We start from the raw sequence: 13,700 nt of genomic DNA, 5'->3' as shown, positions 1-13,700 counted from the left end.
TCGTACTCTTATCGTGTTCTCTTCTCTTATATTCGCGCCAACACGCAAAGTCCCGCGCTCTCTAAAAAAACATTAAAAACCATAGACTATGATCCCTTATTTTTTCTTTTATCAGTGATGTCACAGTAATTGCATATAAATCAGTCACTCACCCAACATAGGATTCGTGGGACTCCACGACACACCCTCAGGCCTGTTGTCTTAAACGTTGTACCGGGTGAGAGCCTTCAGCGCTCCCCATTTGTCCGGCCAAGTAGTTAATGCTATCTGCGGCAAATGTACAATAAGTCACGTCATTTATTTGATTCGTTATTGTAGATTTGCCGCAAATGGCATTAACTACTTCGCCGGATAAATGTAACGTACCTAACTAAATGCTAGAGGTTACTCCAAAATAAGTTTTATTTAAGTATCACCAAGTAGAGGTGATTTACGTCCGTGTCACTAAATAAATAAAAAATAAGTTTGTACACACACCTACTGACAACTGCTAATGCTAACAAACTAGTGGATTTTTATTGGATAGATTTGGGCGTAAGCTGGCATGATAGCGAGTTTACCTTATAGCAAACAAAGTGTTATCGGGCCTAAAGTGGGTTTGACGAAACGTTTTATCGACTTAGTCACTGTTTTCTGCCTCCAGAGGCCTTGCCACCGAACTTACTCACTTTTTTACTCAATATAACTTTTTTTTGACGTGGCTTATTGTGGATTTGCCGCAAATGGCATTAACTACTTGGACGGACAAATGGGGAGCGCTCTGGGCTCTCACCCGGTACATTTAAGACAACAGGCCTGAGGGTGCCCTGTTGGGCGCGAAACTCAGGCTCAGGACTCAGGGCGTCACCTGAGAGGATTATATTTGAACGAATTAATGTAGCTAGTGAGCGATGAGCACTGAAAGAGGGAGATTGTCGACCACGCGGGCGGGGTCGGTATCACTCGATATAACGGAAGAGCCCCAACTTATATGAAAGACGTATCTCGATCATTCAATCCCTTGCATTATTTAAGAAAAAAATATATAATGATCAAATTATCGAAAGTTTGATTTATTACTGTCACAGGAAGTGTTCGAGGCAAATGAATTATAGCCTATAGCCACTAGAACATAACATATTATACAATTAATTTCACATTCACTCACCTACATGCTAGTAGATAAAATCAACCAGCTGCACCTGCAAAAGAAAATTACAATCATTTAATAATCGATGCCAATGGGAACGTTGATAAAATTTTAAATAAAACTGTAAGTTAAGACGATTGCTCTCTGAATTTCCTACTTTACAGATAAAGCAAAGATGACATCAGCATTAAAGAACTCAGAGGAAATTGCCTCCGATCTGACTGTTAAATGTGATAAGTGGAACAGGATTTCAAACGAGATAAAAAGTGGCCGGTTCAGAATATAGCTACTGTTGACGGTAAAATTTTTACAAGGCCATGTTCTAATGGACAACATAAACGTTTATTTGAAATAATATTATTCATCATGAATGAATAAACAATTCCACGTTCATAGCGTTAATCAATGAGTTGCATGCAGCAAGAGTCAGAGTCGATGTCGAGCTCATTGATCGATCGACTCTACAGACACCACTACAGCGGCGGCTCGTCCGGACGAGGTGCACACTAGTAAAGAAAACCGGATGGCGCACACAGACGCGGCGCAGGTGTGTGCGTGCGTGCGCAAAGGATTTCCTACCGCCCCGCGCCTGCGCCCGCGCCCCTGCCGCAGACCTGTTGCGCCGCTACCGGAGTTACGCCGCATAGTTACCAGACTTGATATGCCTGCTCTGCGCCTGCCGCGCACCGTGTTCAACTCAGCGCCCGCGCACGCACACCACCGCGCCGCGTTCGAACACTTAATTATCATGGCGCAGCACTCGTGAAATTGCTGTGCATCTCGTCTGGTCTCATCGACATCTTTTATTAATCTGATATCTTCCATTACCGGTTGCAGTAAAGTAAAACATCTAACCCGTTCGATTTATAGCCCCTCTTGTTGGTGCAGCCGGATACATGACATCATTTGATGCTAATTCGCTCCGACACGGCGCTATCATTTAGTATTATAAATCTTCTGAAGAATCAGTCATTACGATTACCATTTTATTAGGGTTCCTTGGCGTATTTCATCAATGTAGTGTTAGAACATTTACCAGTTTGTAGCTAAGTATTTTGTACCTTCATGTGTTTCTTCCACAAAGAAATCCGTAAACGTGTCCCACTTTATTATACAAAATGATCTATTCAAACCGAACTGTAGAATGAAACCGAAACTGAGAGCTGTTATTTAAAACCAGTCAAGCTACAGTTGATTTCACGTGTGAAATATCTTGTAGAAAGATGTTGCTTATCGTTCTCTGCCATAAATGCTGTAGAACGATACAAAGTACCTATATTATATAGTTACTAATAAAATGTTGTCTATTTATAACTTTACCATCTTTGATCATCATCAGTCAGCTCGCATCATCCCACTGTTGGGTTAAGCCTCCTCCATTCTACACCATCCTTTCCGGCCCTGCGCTAACCTCATCAATACCTTTCCCGCGGTGTAACAATGCCATCTGACCACCGGGCTGCTGGTCTACCCACTGACCTTTTCCCTTCCCGTGGTCACCATACCTTTGTCTACCGACCATCCTTACGCTTAGCCAAGTGCCCGGCCCATTTCCACTTGAGACTTGTGAATCGCCATCATCATCAATCATTATCATCTTTAAGAACAATGAATCGACGCTCTCGGATAGCTTGAAGAGATTTTACTTTAAGTTTTAACTAGAAGTACTAACTTACTTGAATAAGACTGATAAGTGCTATCGGCGTAAATCTATTTACAGGAAACCAGAGTATCTTCATCTAGTCATTGATCTTTCATCTTTCTTTTTCTTATAAACTCTTTCATCACTCACCACTCATCACTCTTTCTTTCTTTCATCTAATTCTGATTTCATTAGAGCCTATCCCCTAATGTTTTGGGCCCATGTTATACCTACTCATTTTCTTTGAAGCCGTTTATTAATAAATCTATATTTATATATTGTGCGGTCATCATCCAAATTATTAACATCCTAAAAAATGAATAAGTATAGACAATATTAAAATCACTTACGTTGAAATTAATTTAGTACGTACCGGCTCTCGCCCGCGGCTCTTATTAGTTTCGCCTCATGCAGGAAATTGCAACCTACGAAGTATCTTGTATTAATGTAAGTCATCTTGTAAGAAGCATAAATGAGGTCCGTCCAGTACTTTTTGCCTCATATCGAAATTAAAAAGTACGAAAGACGGTTGATGCCTACTGCGTAGATGAGACCACCGCACTTGCCTTTTTATAATTATACGATATATAAAAGATCCTACTAATTGGTTATAGAGGACTGTAAAGATATAAATATAAGGACAAAATAAAACGCACGAAGCAGCACAAGTCCCAAGCGCGGTGAAAAAACAGGTAGCGCCGTTCCAGCGTATCGATCTTTATGTTATTTTTCTTATTTATCTTTTTTCTGGGGCTCGGCAGTGAGACTCGGACCCGAACGGAAGTTGTAACGATTTTTAATCGTAGCAAGTATCTCGACCGGCCGGTTCGTATGGTCGCTTTGGACAACGAGTTTATATATAAGTATTTTTTGTAAACAACCACCGGAAACGGCAAGAGAACGTACTGCTTTGGAACACATATCTTCCATTACGTCTGTCTCTCGGTTCTCAGTAATAATGATAAGGAACACAGATAATGTCGAATTGTATATAGGTTCTACGATATGTTTTTAGACTAGCTTTATAAAAAAAAAAAAACTTTATAACGTGGGGAGTTAAAACTGGTTCATTCGTCTCGTTGAATATTGGAGTAGGTATCTAGGCTAGCGAACCTAGTACCAATGTCAATAGTTGACCCCGTAAAACAACAGTGTGAATTGCGACGTCGTATATTTTCGTAACATTTTTCTCCCAATATCGCGGCGTGGGCGCGTTAAAAGGCCAGAAATATCCACGTTCCCAACGCCCACTCGCACCATCCAGAATATTACTACTTTACAAATAAATACATATATTATTTTTCCGCGCCGATGGTTTGAGTTTCGAATGAAAAATGTTATCATATCCCTGGTCTTTGCCATTCGTGCACCGCGCTACCACGCATACTCGCGTAATCTGTCGCAGCGTTCGCGTCATAAAGTACTCTGTCTGTTTTATGTTTTATTGGATGGTATGTAAAGCAGACGAGTCGTACGCAAACACGAGAGGATTCATACTGGAAGTTGTCGCTTAGAGCTCGCAAGTGGGTAGATTGTTATTTTAGAGACGACTTCCGCCCGCGGAGCAGCGCGCCTATCAAATCCACGCTGATGCTAATATTAAAGCTGTTCAGGGCTGCTATTATGATGATGTTATCTTCAGGTAATGCCGTTTGCCATGATGGCGAAAGACTGATGAGTACTACCCAATCAGCTCGCTGATAAAACCTGATTAAATCTCGTATACGCATTTCGTAGTAAAAACCGTAAAAAACGTAGACATGTATAGTAAATACAAAGCCTACAGTAGTCTACAAACAACGTGTACTTAAGCTTGTGTATGAACAGCTGACTATAAAAACTTCAAGGATACAGATAAAGTGATATATACGGCCGTCGATGCCAAGGTTTGCTGGGTTCGTTGTAAATTCGAGTAGAAGTCTTTGCTTTAGAGGTTTAGATTTTGTTATATTTGGCATGACACGGCTTAATGATCGGCTGTCGAAGTGAAGAGTTCCGTACGTTGTCGCGGCCAGGCGCCATGCTATATTCGTATCTCTTTGAAGCTACCGTTTCCAATGTTTTCACTGAGGCAAGTTTACTTGTCTCCTAGTTTTGATGGAATAGTTTCCACTTATTAATTCAGATACAGTATTAATTTCGTGCACGAGAAAAAAGCAGATTCAACTTCTACTATCAGCTCTATAAAGTTTATAATTGCACATAATTTAAATAAACGTCCGTCACACTGGAGGATGGAATTGTGACTTCCTAAGAGATCTGATAAGTTCTAACAATCAATAATTTGCTCAGTCATAACGACGGTTTGTCGGAGAACAATCAATAATCATCGCCTGCTTTACATTTAAAGAGTCGGTTATGTGCTCTGTCTAGGAGTGGTTGCACTCCGTTCTAAGTGATGATGTGTCTTTCATTTGCCGTTGTTATGGAAATATTCAAATGATTCTCAGCTTTATGGCTTAGAGGTTACGGGTGGGAGACGAGAAGTCGCGTGCTGGCTGGTAGCGACCGTAGAATGTGGTCTACACATCGACATCCCGGCAGCGAGCGGTCGTCGGAGAACCAGTTTCATTTAATCATCATAATTGCGTCCTCCGTTAAGTCTATCCCGCGCTACAGTGTGCTACAGCACACATGTGCACGTTTCTTCAAGCACAACACTATTCAGGGCTCGCTCAAAAGAAATCTTACTTTATTACCTACTTTTTTTTTTTTTTTTTGACGTGACTTATTGTAGATTTGCCGCAGATGGCATTAACTACTTGGCCGGACAAATGGGGAGCGCTGAAGGCTCTCACCCGGTACAACGTTTAAGACAACAGGCCTGAGGGTGCCCAGTTGGGCGCGAACCTCGGCTCAGGGCGTCGTCTGAGAGGAAAAATATTTGAAAGAATTAATCGACCCTAGTGGGTCGATAGCGATAAGCGCTGAATGAGGGAAATCGTCGACCACGCCGGCGGGGTCGGTATCGGGGACCTGAAGTGTTTGGTGTCGCGAGCTGATTGGCTGCCTCTATGGCTAGAGTAATCGGGATTTATTACCTACTCATTCGCTAGAATGTATACCAAAGAACGTTCAATTTAAAAAGGAACTGATCAAAGAAACTCCAGCTCGTTTCAAAAGACTTACAATTCTTAAGAAATGTGGAATTAAAGAAGCATTCAATTGCATTATATTGCAAGCAGTATTTACTGGCGAATTTATTGGGAGAATTTAATTAAATGTAGGCAGGTTATAAATTTGTATTATGGTTTATTTTCTAAATATAATATCTAAGAATAAATTAAAATGTACATTAGGTACTTTTTAAAGTTTCAAATAATTGAACTCCAAAACCAAATATTTTACGTTACAAAAAATCGAAATTCTTAAAATATAAACGGTAAATATGTTAGCAGAGCTTCGTAAATTGTCATTGGTTACTCTGATAAGGTTATACAATGTGTTATCTGTGTCTACGCGACGAGCATAAAAAAATCAGTCAATAATTTAATTCAACACCATCAAGGTCATACTGGAAGCGGAACTCTCGACTCTTAAGTTTCACGTAAACAAACGGTCAATCCCATTGTGAAAAAGTTCAAGAAAGTTAAAGCAATGTCAAGTAATACGTACAATACAAGGAATAAAAATAAAATTGCTAAGTATTCAAAATTCTAGATTAAATAAATTAAATTCATCTTTACTGGGGTTAACAGCCTCCGTAGTCTAGTGGTTAGAGCGTTAGGCTCACGATCTGGAGGTCCGGATTCGATTCCCGATGGGGACATTGTTGAAATCACTTTGTGAGACCTGTGTCCTTTGGTAAGGACTTTTCACGCTTGAATCACCTGATTGTCCGAAAAAGTAAGATGATTCCGTGCTTCGCCGTAAAAACACCTCCAACAACCCGCATTGGACCAGCGTGGTGGAGTATGCACCATACCCCCTCCGGTTGATTGAGGGGAGGCCTAGGGGAGGCCTGTGCTCAGCAGTGGGACGTATATAGGCTGTTTATGTTATGTTATTGGGGTTACGTTTATACAATTAAATACCAGATAATATTTTGAATTTGTCAGAAAATAAATTGAAGGCTCATATAAAGCTTATTACTTTATGTAAAAAAGCTTATTGATGAGATTAATGATTAAGTACCTACTTAAATGATTAAAAATGCCTGGCATTAAATGTGTTCCTCTAGTTATTAAATAACTTGTAATGTATACTTACATTGATTTAAAATATATATTATGTTGCCGTTGCAGTTTCTTGTCATTTCTTCTCAGCCATAATACCTTGTGAAATGACGTAGATTCAAAAATGTTAAATTGACCTTCAACAAGTTTATCCAAGATGATTACGTTGAATAAATGATTCTGATTTCTGAATAAGTTACAGGGACACATTACGGACATTTGATACTTCAAAATTTTACGATGTAGTAAATATTTAACTTACTCGCTATCAAATCAAAAACGAACGAGCTCTAGGTATTACTTACTCCATCTGATAAAAGTAAGTCGTAAACGTAAACATATTACCAGCCTCGAGCGCGCTTCTTGGAATGTCAAAAAAGGAATTTCCTACCTGAAGAGGAAATAAGAAAGAATTACTTTAAATTAAGTAGATACGCTGATATATTTGAGGAGCTCGGTGACGCAGCGGCAAAACGCGCTCGGTCTGCGATTGTTGAAGTTAAGCAACTTTCGCAAAGGCCGGTCATAGGATGGGTGACCACAAAAAAAATTCATCTCGACCTCCTCCGTGCTTCGGAAGGCACGTTAAGCCGTTGGTCCCGGCTGCATTAGCAGTCGTTAATAACCATCAATCCGCACTGGGCCCGCGTGATGGTTTAAGGCCCGATCTCCCTATCCATTGGCCCTTTTTTTGGAAGGCCCGTGCCGCAGCAGTGGGGACGTTAATGGGCTGATGATGATGAAGTAGATATGTACCCGTAATATTCCTGTCTTTGATTTTTTTGAAAATTATATCGATACTTACATAGGTACTTGTTGTCATAAAGAACGAACGAAATTCTTGACATCCTATCATAAAGTCTTTTGTACGGACAATAGACTTTTTGTACCTATTTAGTTAAGTACATGTAAATTACAAATATTACATCAGTTGAAAGAACGTGTAATGTAATCTGAAGTAAACATTCAATATAGTCAATAGTCAATGTTATATAAACTTCTATTTTGAGTTACCCATATTCTCTTCCTCTTTATTTAGGGGCTTTTAACAACTTTTGTTTCTTTTTAAACTCACTGATGTTCCTGGCTCTACAACAAAAAACTAATAAAAATAAACAATTATTTTCGCCAAAAGTGCCTAACTGCGTTGTAATTTGTTTCGGATTTAATTTCCTGTACATTTTCCATTGGCTTCTTATGAAATAAGGCGAACTTTTGAAATGATTCCGATAATACTACGTCGTTGGAGTCATCAGACGGCGCGGTAAACAGGAAACGGTGTCGGGTAATCCCGACTATTCCGCACCACTCGAGCCCAAAACTATTCGATCAATCTTATTCTGTGTTATTATGAACATAATTATGAACTTTTTTTTACACGTGTGCTATACACAGCTCAGGTCAAGCGTGGGTGGGTAGTCAGTAGTTCATCTTGCGACGAACTAGCCCGATTGGGAATATTCTTGTAAGCTTGTATACCAAAGAACGTTCAATTTAAAAAGGAACTGATCAAAGAAACTCCAGCTCGTTTCAAAAGACTTACAATTCTTAAGAAATGTGGAATTAAAGAAGCATTCAATTGCATTATATTGCAAGCAGTATTTACTGGCGAATTTATTGGGAGAATTTAATTAAATGTAGGCAGGTTATAAATTTGTATTATGGTTTATTTTCTAAATATAATATCTAAGAATAAATTAAAATGTACATTAGGTACTTTTTAAAGTTTCAAATAATTGAACTCCAAAACCAAATATTTTACGTTACAAAAAATCGAAATTCTTAAAATATAAACGGTAAATATGTTAGCAGAGCTTCGTAAATTGTCATTGGTTACTCTGATAAGGTTATACAATGTGTTATCTGTGTCTACGCGACGAGCATAAAAAAATCAGTCAATAATTTAATTCAACACCATCAAGGTCATACTGGAAGCGGAACTCTCGACTCTTAAGTTTCACGTAAACAAACGGTCAATCCCATTGTGAAAAAGTTCAAGAAAGTTAAAGCAATGTCAAGTAATACGTACAATACAAGGAATAAAAATAAAATTGCTAAGTATTCAAAATTCTAGATTAAATAAATTAAATTCATCTTTACTGGGGTTAACAGCCTCCGTAGTCTAGTGGTTAGAGCGTTAGGCTCACGATCTGGAGGTCCGGATTCGATTCCCGATGGGGACATTGTTGAAATCACTTTGTGAGACCTGTGTCCTTTGGTAAGGACTTTTCACGCTTGAATCACCTGATTGTCCGAAAAAGTAAGATGATTCCGTGCTTCGCCGTAAAAACACCTCCAACAACCCGCATTGGACCAGCGTGGTGGAGTATGCACCATACCCCCTCCGGTTGATTGAGGGGAGGCCTAGGGGAGGCCTGTGCTCAGCAGTGGGACGTATATAGGCTGTTTATGTTATGTTATTGGGGTTACGTTTATACAATTAAATACCAGATAATATTTTGAATTTGTCAGAAAATAAATTGAAGGCTCATATAAAGCTTATTACTTTATGTAAAAAAGCTTATTGATGAGATTAATGATTAAGTACCTACTTAAATGATTAAAAATGCCTGGCATTAAATGTGTTCCTCTAGTTATTAAATAACTTGTAATGTATACTTACATTGATTTAAAATATATATTATGTTGCCGTTGCAGTTTCTTGTCATTTCTTCTCAGCCATAATACCTTGTGAAATGACGTAGATTCAAAAATGTTAAATTGACCTTCAACAAGTTTATCCAAGATGATTACGTTGAATAAATGATTCTGATTTCTGAATAAGTTACAGGGACACATTACGGACATTTGATACTTCAAAATTTTACGATGTAGTAAATATTTAACTTACTCGCTATCAAATCAAAAACGAACGAGCTCTAGGTATTACTTACTCCATCTGATAAAAGTAAGTCGTAAACGTAAACATATTACCAGCCTCGAGCGCGCTTCTTGGAATGTCAAAAAAGGAATTTCCTACCTGAAGAGGAAATAAGAAAGAATTACTTTAAATTAAGTAGATACGCTGATATATTTGAGGAGCTCGGTGACGCAGCGGCAAAACGCGCTCGGTCTGCGATTGTTGAAGTTAAGCAACTTTCGCAAAGGCCGGTCATAGGATGGGTGACCACAAAAAAAATTCATCTCGACCTCCTCCGTGCTTCGGAAGGCACGTTAAGCCGTTGGTCCCGGCTGCATTAGCAGTCGTTAATAACCATCAATCCGCACTGGGCCCGCGTGATGGTTTAAGGCCCGATCTCCCTATCCATTGGCCCTTTTTTTGGAAGGCCCGTGCCGCAGCAGTGGGGACGTTAATGGGCTGATGATGATGAAGTAGATATGTACCCGTAATATTCCTGTCTTTGATTTTTTTGAAAATTATATCGATACTTACATAGGTACTTGTTGTCATAAAGAACGAACGAAATTCTTGACATCCTATCATAAAGTCTTTTGTACGGACAATAGACTTTTTGTACCTATTTAGTTAAGTACATGTAAATTACAAATATTACATCAGTTGAAAGAACGTGTAATGTAATCTGAAGTAAACATTCAATATAAATGTCAATGTTATATAAACTTCTATTTTGAGTTACCCATATTCTCTTCCTCTTTATTTAGGGGCTTTTAACAACTTTTGTTTCTTTTTAAACTCACTGATGTTCCTGGCTCTACAACAAAAAACTAATAAAAATAAACAATTATTTTCGCCAAAAGTGCCTAACTGCGTTGTAATTTGTTTCGGATTTAATTTCCTGTACATTTTCCATTGGCTTCTTATGAAATAAGGCGAACTTTTGAAATGATTCCGATAATACTACGTCGTTGGAGTCATCAGACGGCGCGGTAAACAGGAAACGGTGTCGGGTAATCCCGACTATTCCGCACCACTCGAGCCCAAAACTATTCGATCAATCTTATTCTGTGTTATTATGAACATAATTATGAACTTTTTTTTACACGTGTGCTATACACAGCTCAGGTCAAGCGTGGGTGGGTAGTCAGTAGTTCATCTTGCGACGAACTAGCCCGATTGGGAATATTCTTGTAAGCTTATGTTGTTGTTATTGTATGTTGTATGTGAACTATATATAGTTCGGGAATGCTCAAGCTGCTTATAATCGCGAAAATATCATATACAGGATGGCCCAGAAGTTCACGTTCAAAATGCAAAAATAGATAGAGGGACTCATTAGCTAACCAGGCATAGTTGTGAAATAAAATAAAATAATTATTAAGAAAGGGGTAGCGACAAAATGATTATTTCTGAGGTAAGGTAGAAAATCTAGAAAAAAGGTACAAAATGGGTCATATCTCGTAAACCGTTAATAATTGCTGAACATACATGGGGGCGTTTCTGGTAGCTAATGAACCCCTCTATCTATTTTTTCATTTTGGACGTGAACTTCTGGGCCACCCTGTATATATAACTTACGATGAACATTACAACCATTTCTTCGTTGTAATCTGTCCTCTACTTGCGACTCTACCCATCCTAGGATTTCGGGCGGAAGTTTGGTCGCATGATCCCATATATAAATAGTAATTTCAGTTAAGTTTAATTGTTCATAAAAATATACATATTTATAAACATCATACGAAACGTCCATGCATATAGTCCCAGTTAAAGAGGTAACCAGTCGTCGTTATCCAAGTTACAGAGGTCAGCTTTAAATAATATACTGCAAAAGTTTAGCTACTTACTTACCTAAAATTTTCCTAAAGTAGGAATCTCATTAAAAGCGATAATTTACACTTTGTCTCAATTATAGAATAGATAGATAAAATACTTTATTGAGCACAATGGACACAAAATACTGAGATAAGGACAACATATACAGAAAAGGACAATAGGCGGCCTTATTGCTCATGCAGCAATTTCTTCCAGGCAATCAGGTACAGGAAAAATTTGCAGAAGTATTTATCAAGGTAAAGACTTTGAATCAAGCTATGAAAAAAGGTATCCCCTGTTCCACTAACAGAGGCAATTCGGTGCAAAAGTGTTGGAAATTGAGCATGAAGCTTAGCCACACAGGTTTCTCACTTATTCAGGTCCCTCTTAAGTATCCAAATGTCACTTATAACATGTAGCCGATCGGCTGACTGAAAATGTGGCTAGTAAGTACTAGCTGTCTCTTCCGACTTGTGATTACTGATTCAAGGGATTGACGCATGAATAGTACTTAGTTTATGTGTAGTATCTTATTACGAACATAGAAGACATATGTGTAGACCCAGTGACGTAATTCTTATCGAATAGAATATTCGAGTGAAGCGGTACTGAATAGAGGGGCAATGCTGGCAACTCGTCAACAACCACGTGGTTCTGATCTGACGCCGCATTGCGCCGTCGCCAGCATTCAACATTACATTGATAATATACATGAACAGCTTATATACATCCCACTGTTGGGTGCCTACAGGTCTCTCCATTACGTCTTAGTGGAGGTGATTGGGCTAGTAGCCGGGATCAACGGCTTAACGTGTGTCTCGGCACGGAATCATCTCACTTTTCCGGAGAATCAGGATATTCGGTCAGCAAGGTCCATACCAATCAAAAACTTGTCTCATGAAGAGATTTCGACCATGTCCCTAGCGTGAAAGATAGCACTTATATTGATATCGACATCGAATTGTCCATAAAAAATTGCCATCTACATTGGCACCTAATACCTAACTAGGTAAGCGTACGCACGCAACATCAATGTAAAACTAAATGCTGAGCGCATCAATAGACACATTATTTTCGGAAACATTTAAAGTGAATGTAATTTTATACATTTACCTGTTTGGTTGAGGAGCTCGGTGGCGCAGCGGTTAACGCGCTCGGTCTGCGATTGTTGAAGTAAAGCAACTTTCGCAAAGGCCGGTCATAGGATGGGTGACCACAAAAAAAAAGTTTACATCTCGAGCTCCTCCGTGCTTCGGAAGGCACGTTAAGCCGTTGGTCCCGGCTGCATTAGCAGTCGTTAATAACCATCAATCCGCACTGGGCCCGCGTGATGGTTTAACCTCTCATATGCCGAGATACCAGACACAATAGATTTTACATTGTGTCTGGTCGAGATCCGCGTTCCGGCGTTCGAAAGATTAAGGCCCGATCTCCCTATCCATCCATAGGGAAGGCCCGTGCCCCAGCAGTGGGGACGTTAATGGGCTGGTGATGATGACCTGTTTGGTAATATTATTATTTCATATCCACGTAAGATCGTAAGTGTTCTATACTTAAACGCTAAATAGATAAAAATATTTTTTAACGTTTCATAAAAGGAAATCATAGACAATAGATTCTGTATGCGATGATTAGGAAATAAATGCTCGCGTTGATGTCTTTTGTATGGAATTAGAGCGTCTATACTAACAATCATACTGTAGGTAATATAATATGTATAATTAAAAATATCGCAGAAAAATAAAGTAAGTACATTTAATAACAATACAGCACAAAATGTGGCTTACTATATTTACTATGAAAGTAGAAATGTATTATAGTCAACTTTTGGGTAGTGTGGTGGGACACTGCAGAGCGGCATTAAGGCACTTCCTTAACACACATAGCTAGCCAAAAGCCAAATATACCTAGGTACCTTCATTTAGGTATGTGAGTCTCATGTGAGAATGTCATGACATAACTGAAGGTCACTACTATTATTTCCAATTGGGGTAGGCAGAGGCAACTATTTTTAGAATTGTAACAGCATGTATAGATAGTATATCTAAATGGCTGGATTAGTGTATACACAGCATGCTC

The 13,700-nt window shown here is 39.0% G+C and overlaps 1 protein-coding gene across 2 annotated transcripts in view; it reads right to left on the bottom strand.

The window, feature by feature from the left end:
- Positions 1-13,700, bottom strand: part of LOC126366335 (protein sprouty homolog 3) — a 42,918-nt gene that overhangs the window by 12,613 nt on the left and 16,605 nt on the right. The window contains exons 1-2 of one of the 2 annotated variants that reach the window (XM_050009451.1): positions 1,781-1,928; positions 1,148-1,181 (exon numbers count right to left, since the gene is read on the bottom strand). The gene's annotated coding sequence lies outside the window, so the exon portion shown is untranslated. Of the gene's footprint in view, positions 1-1,147; positions 1,182-1,780; positions 1,929-13,700 lie in introns of those variants that run through there. The other variant, XM_050009453.1, reaches the window with a different exon arrangement.

This window comes from Pectinophora gossypiella, chromosome 4 (assembly GCF_024362695.1).
Source record: "Pectinophora gossypiella chromosome 4, ilPecGoss1.1, whole genome shotgun sequence".
Classification (NCBI taxonomy): Eukaryota; Metazoa; Arthropoda; class Insecta; order Lepidoptera; family Gelechiidae; genus Pectinophora; species Pectinophora gossypiella.
The sequence above is the reverse complement of the archived record's forward strand: the minus strand, read 5'-3'. Positions and strand labels throughout refer to the sequence as shown.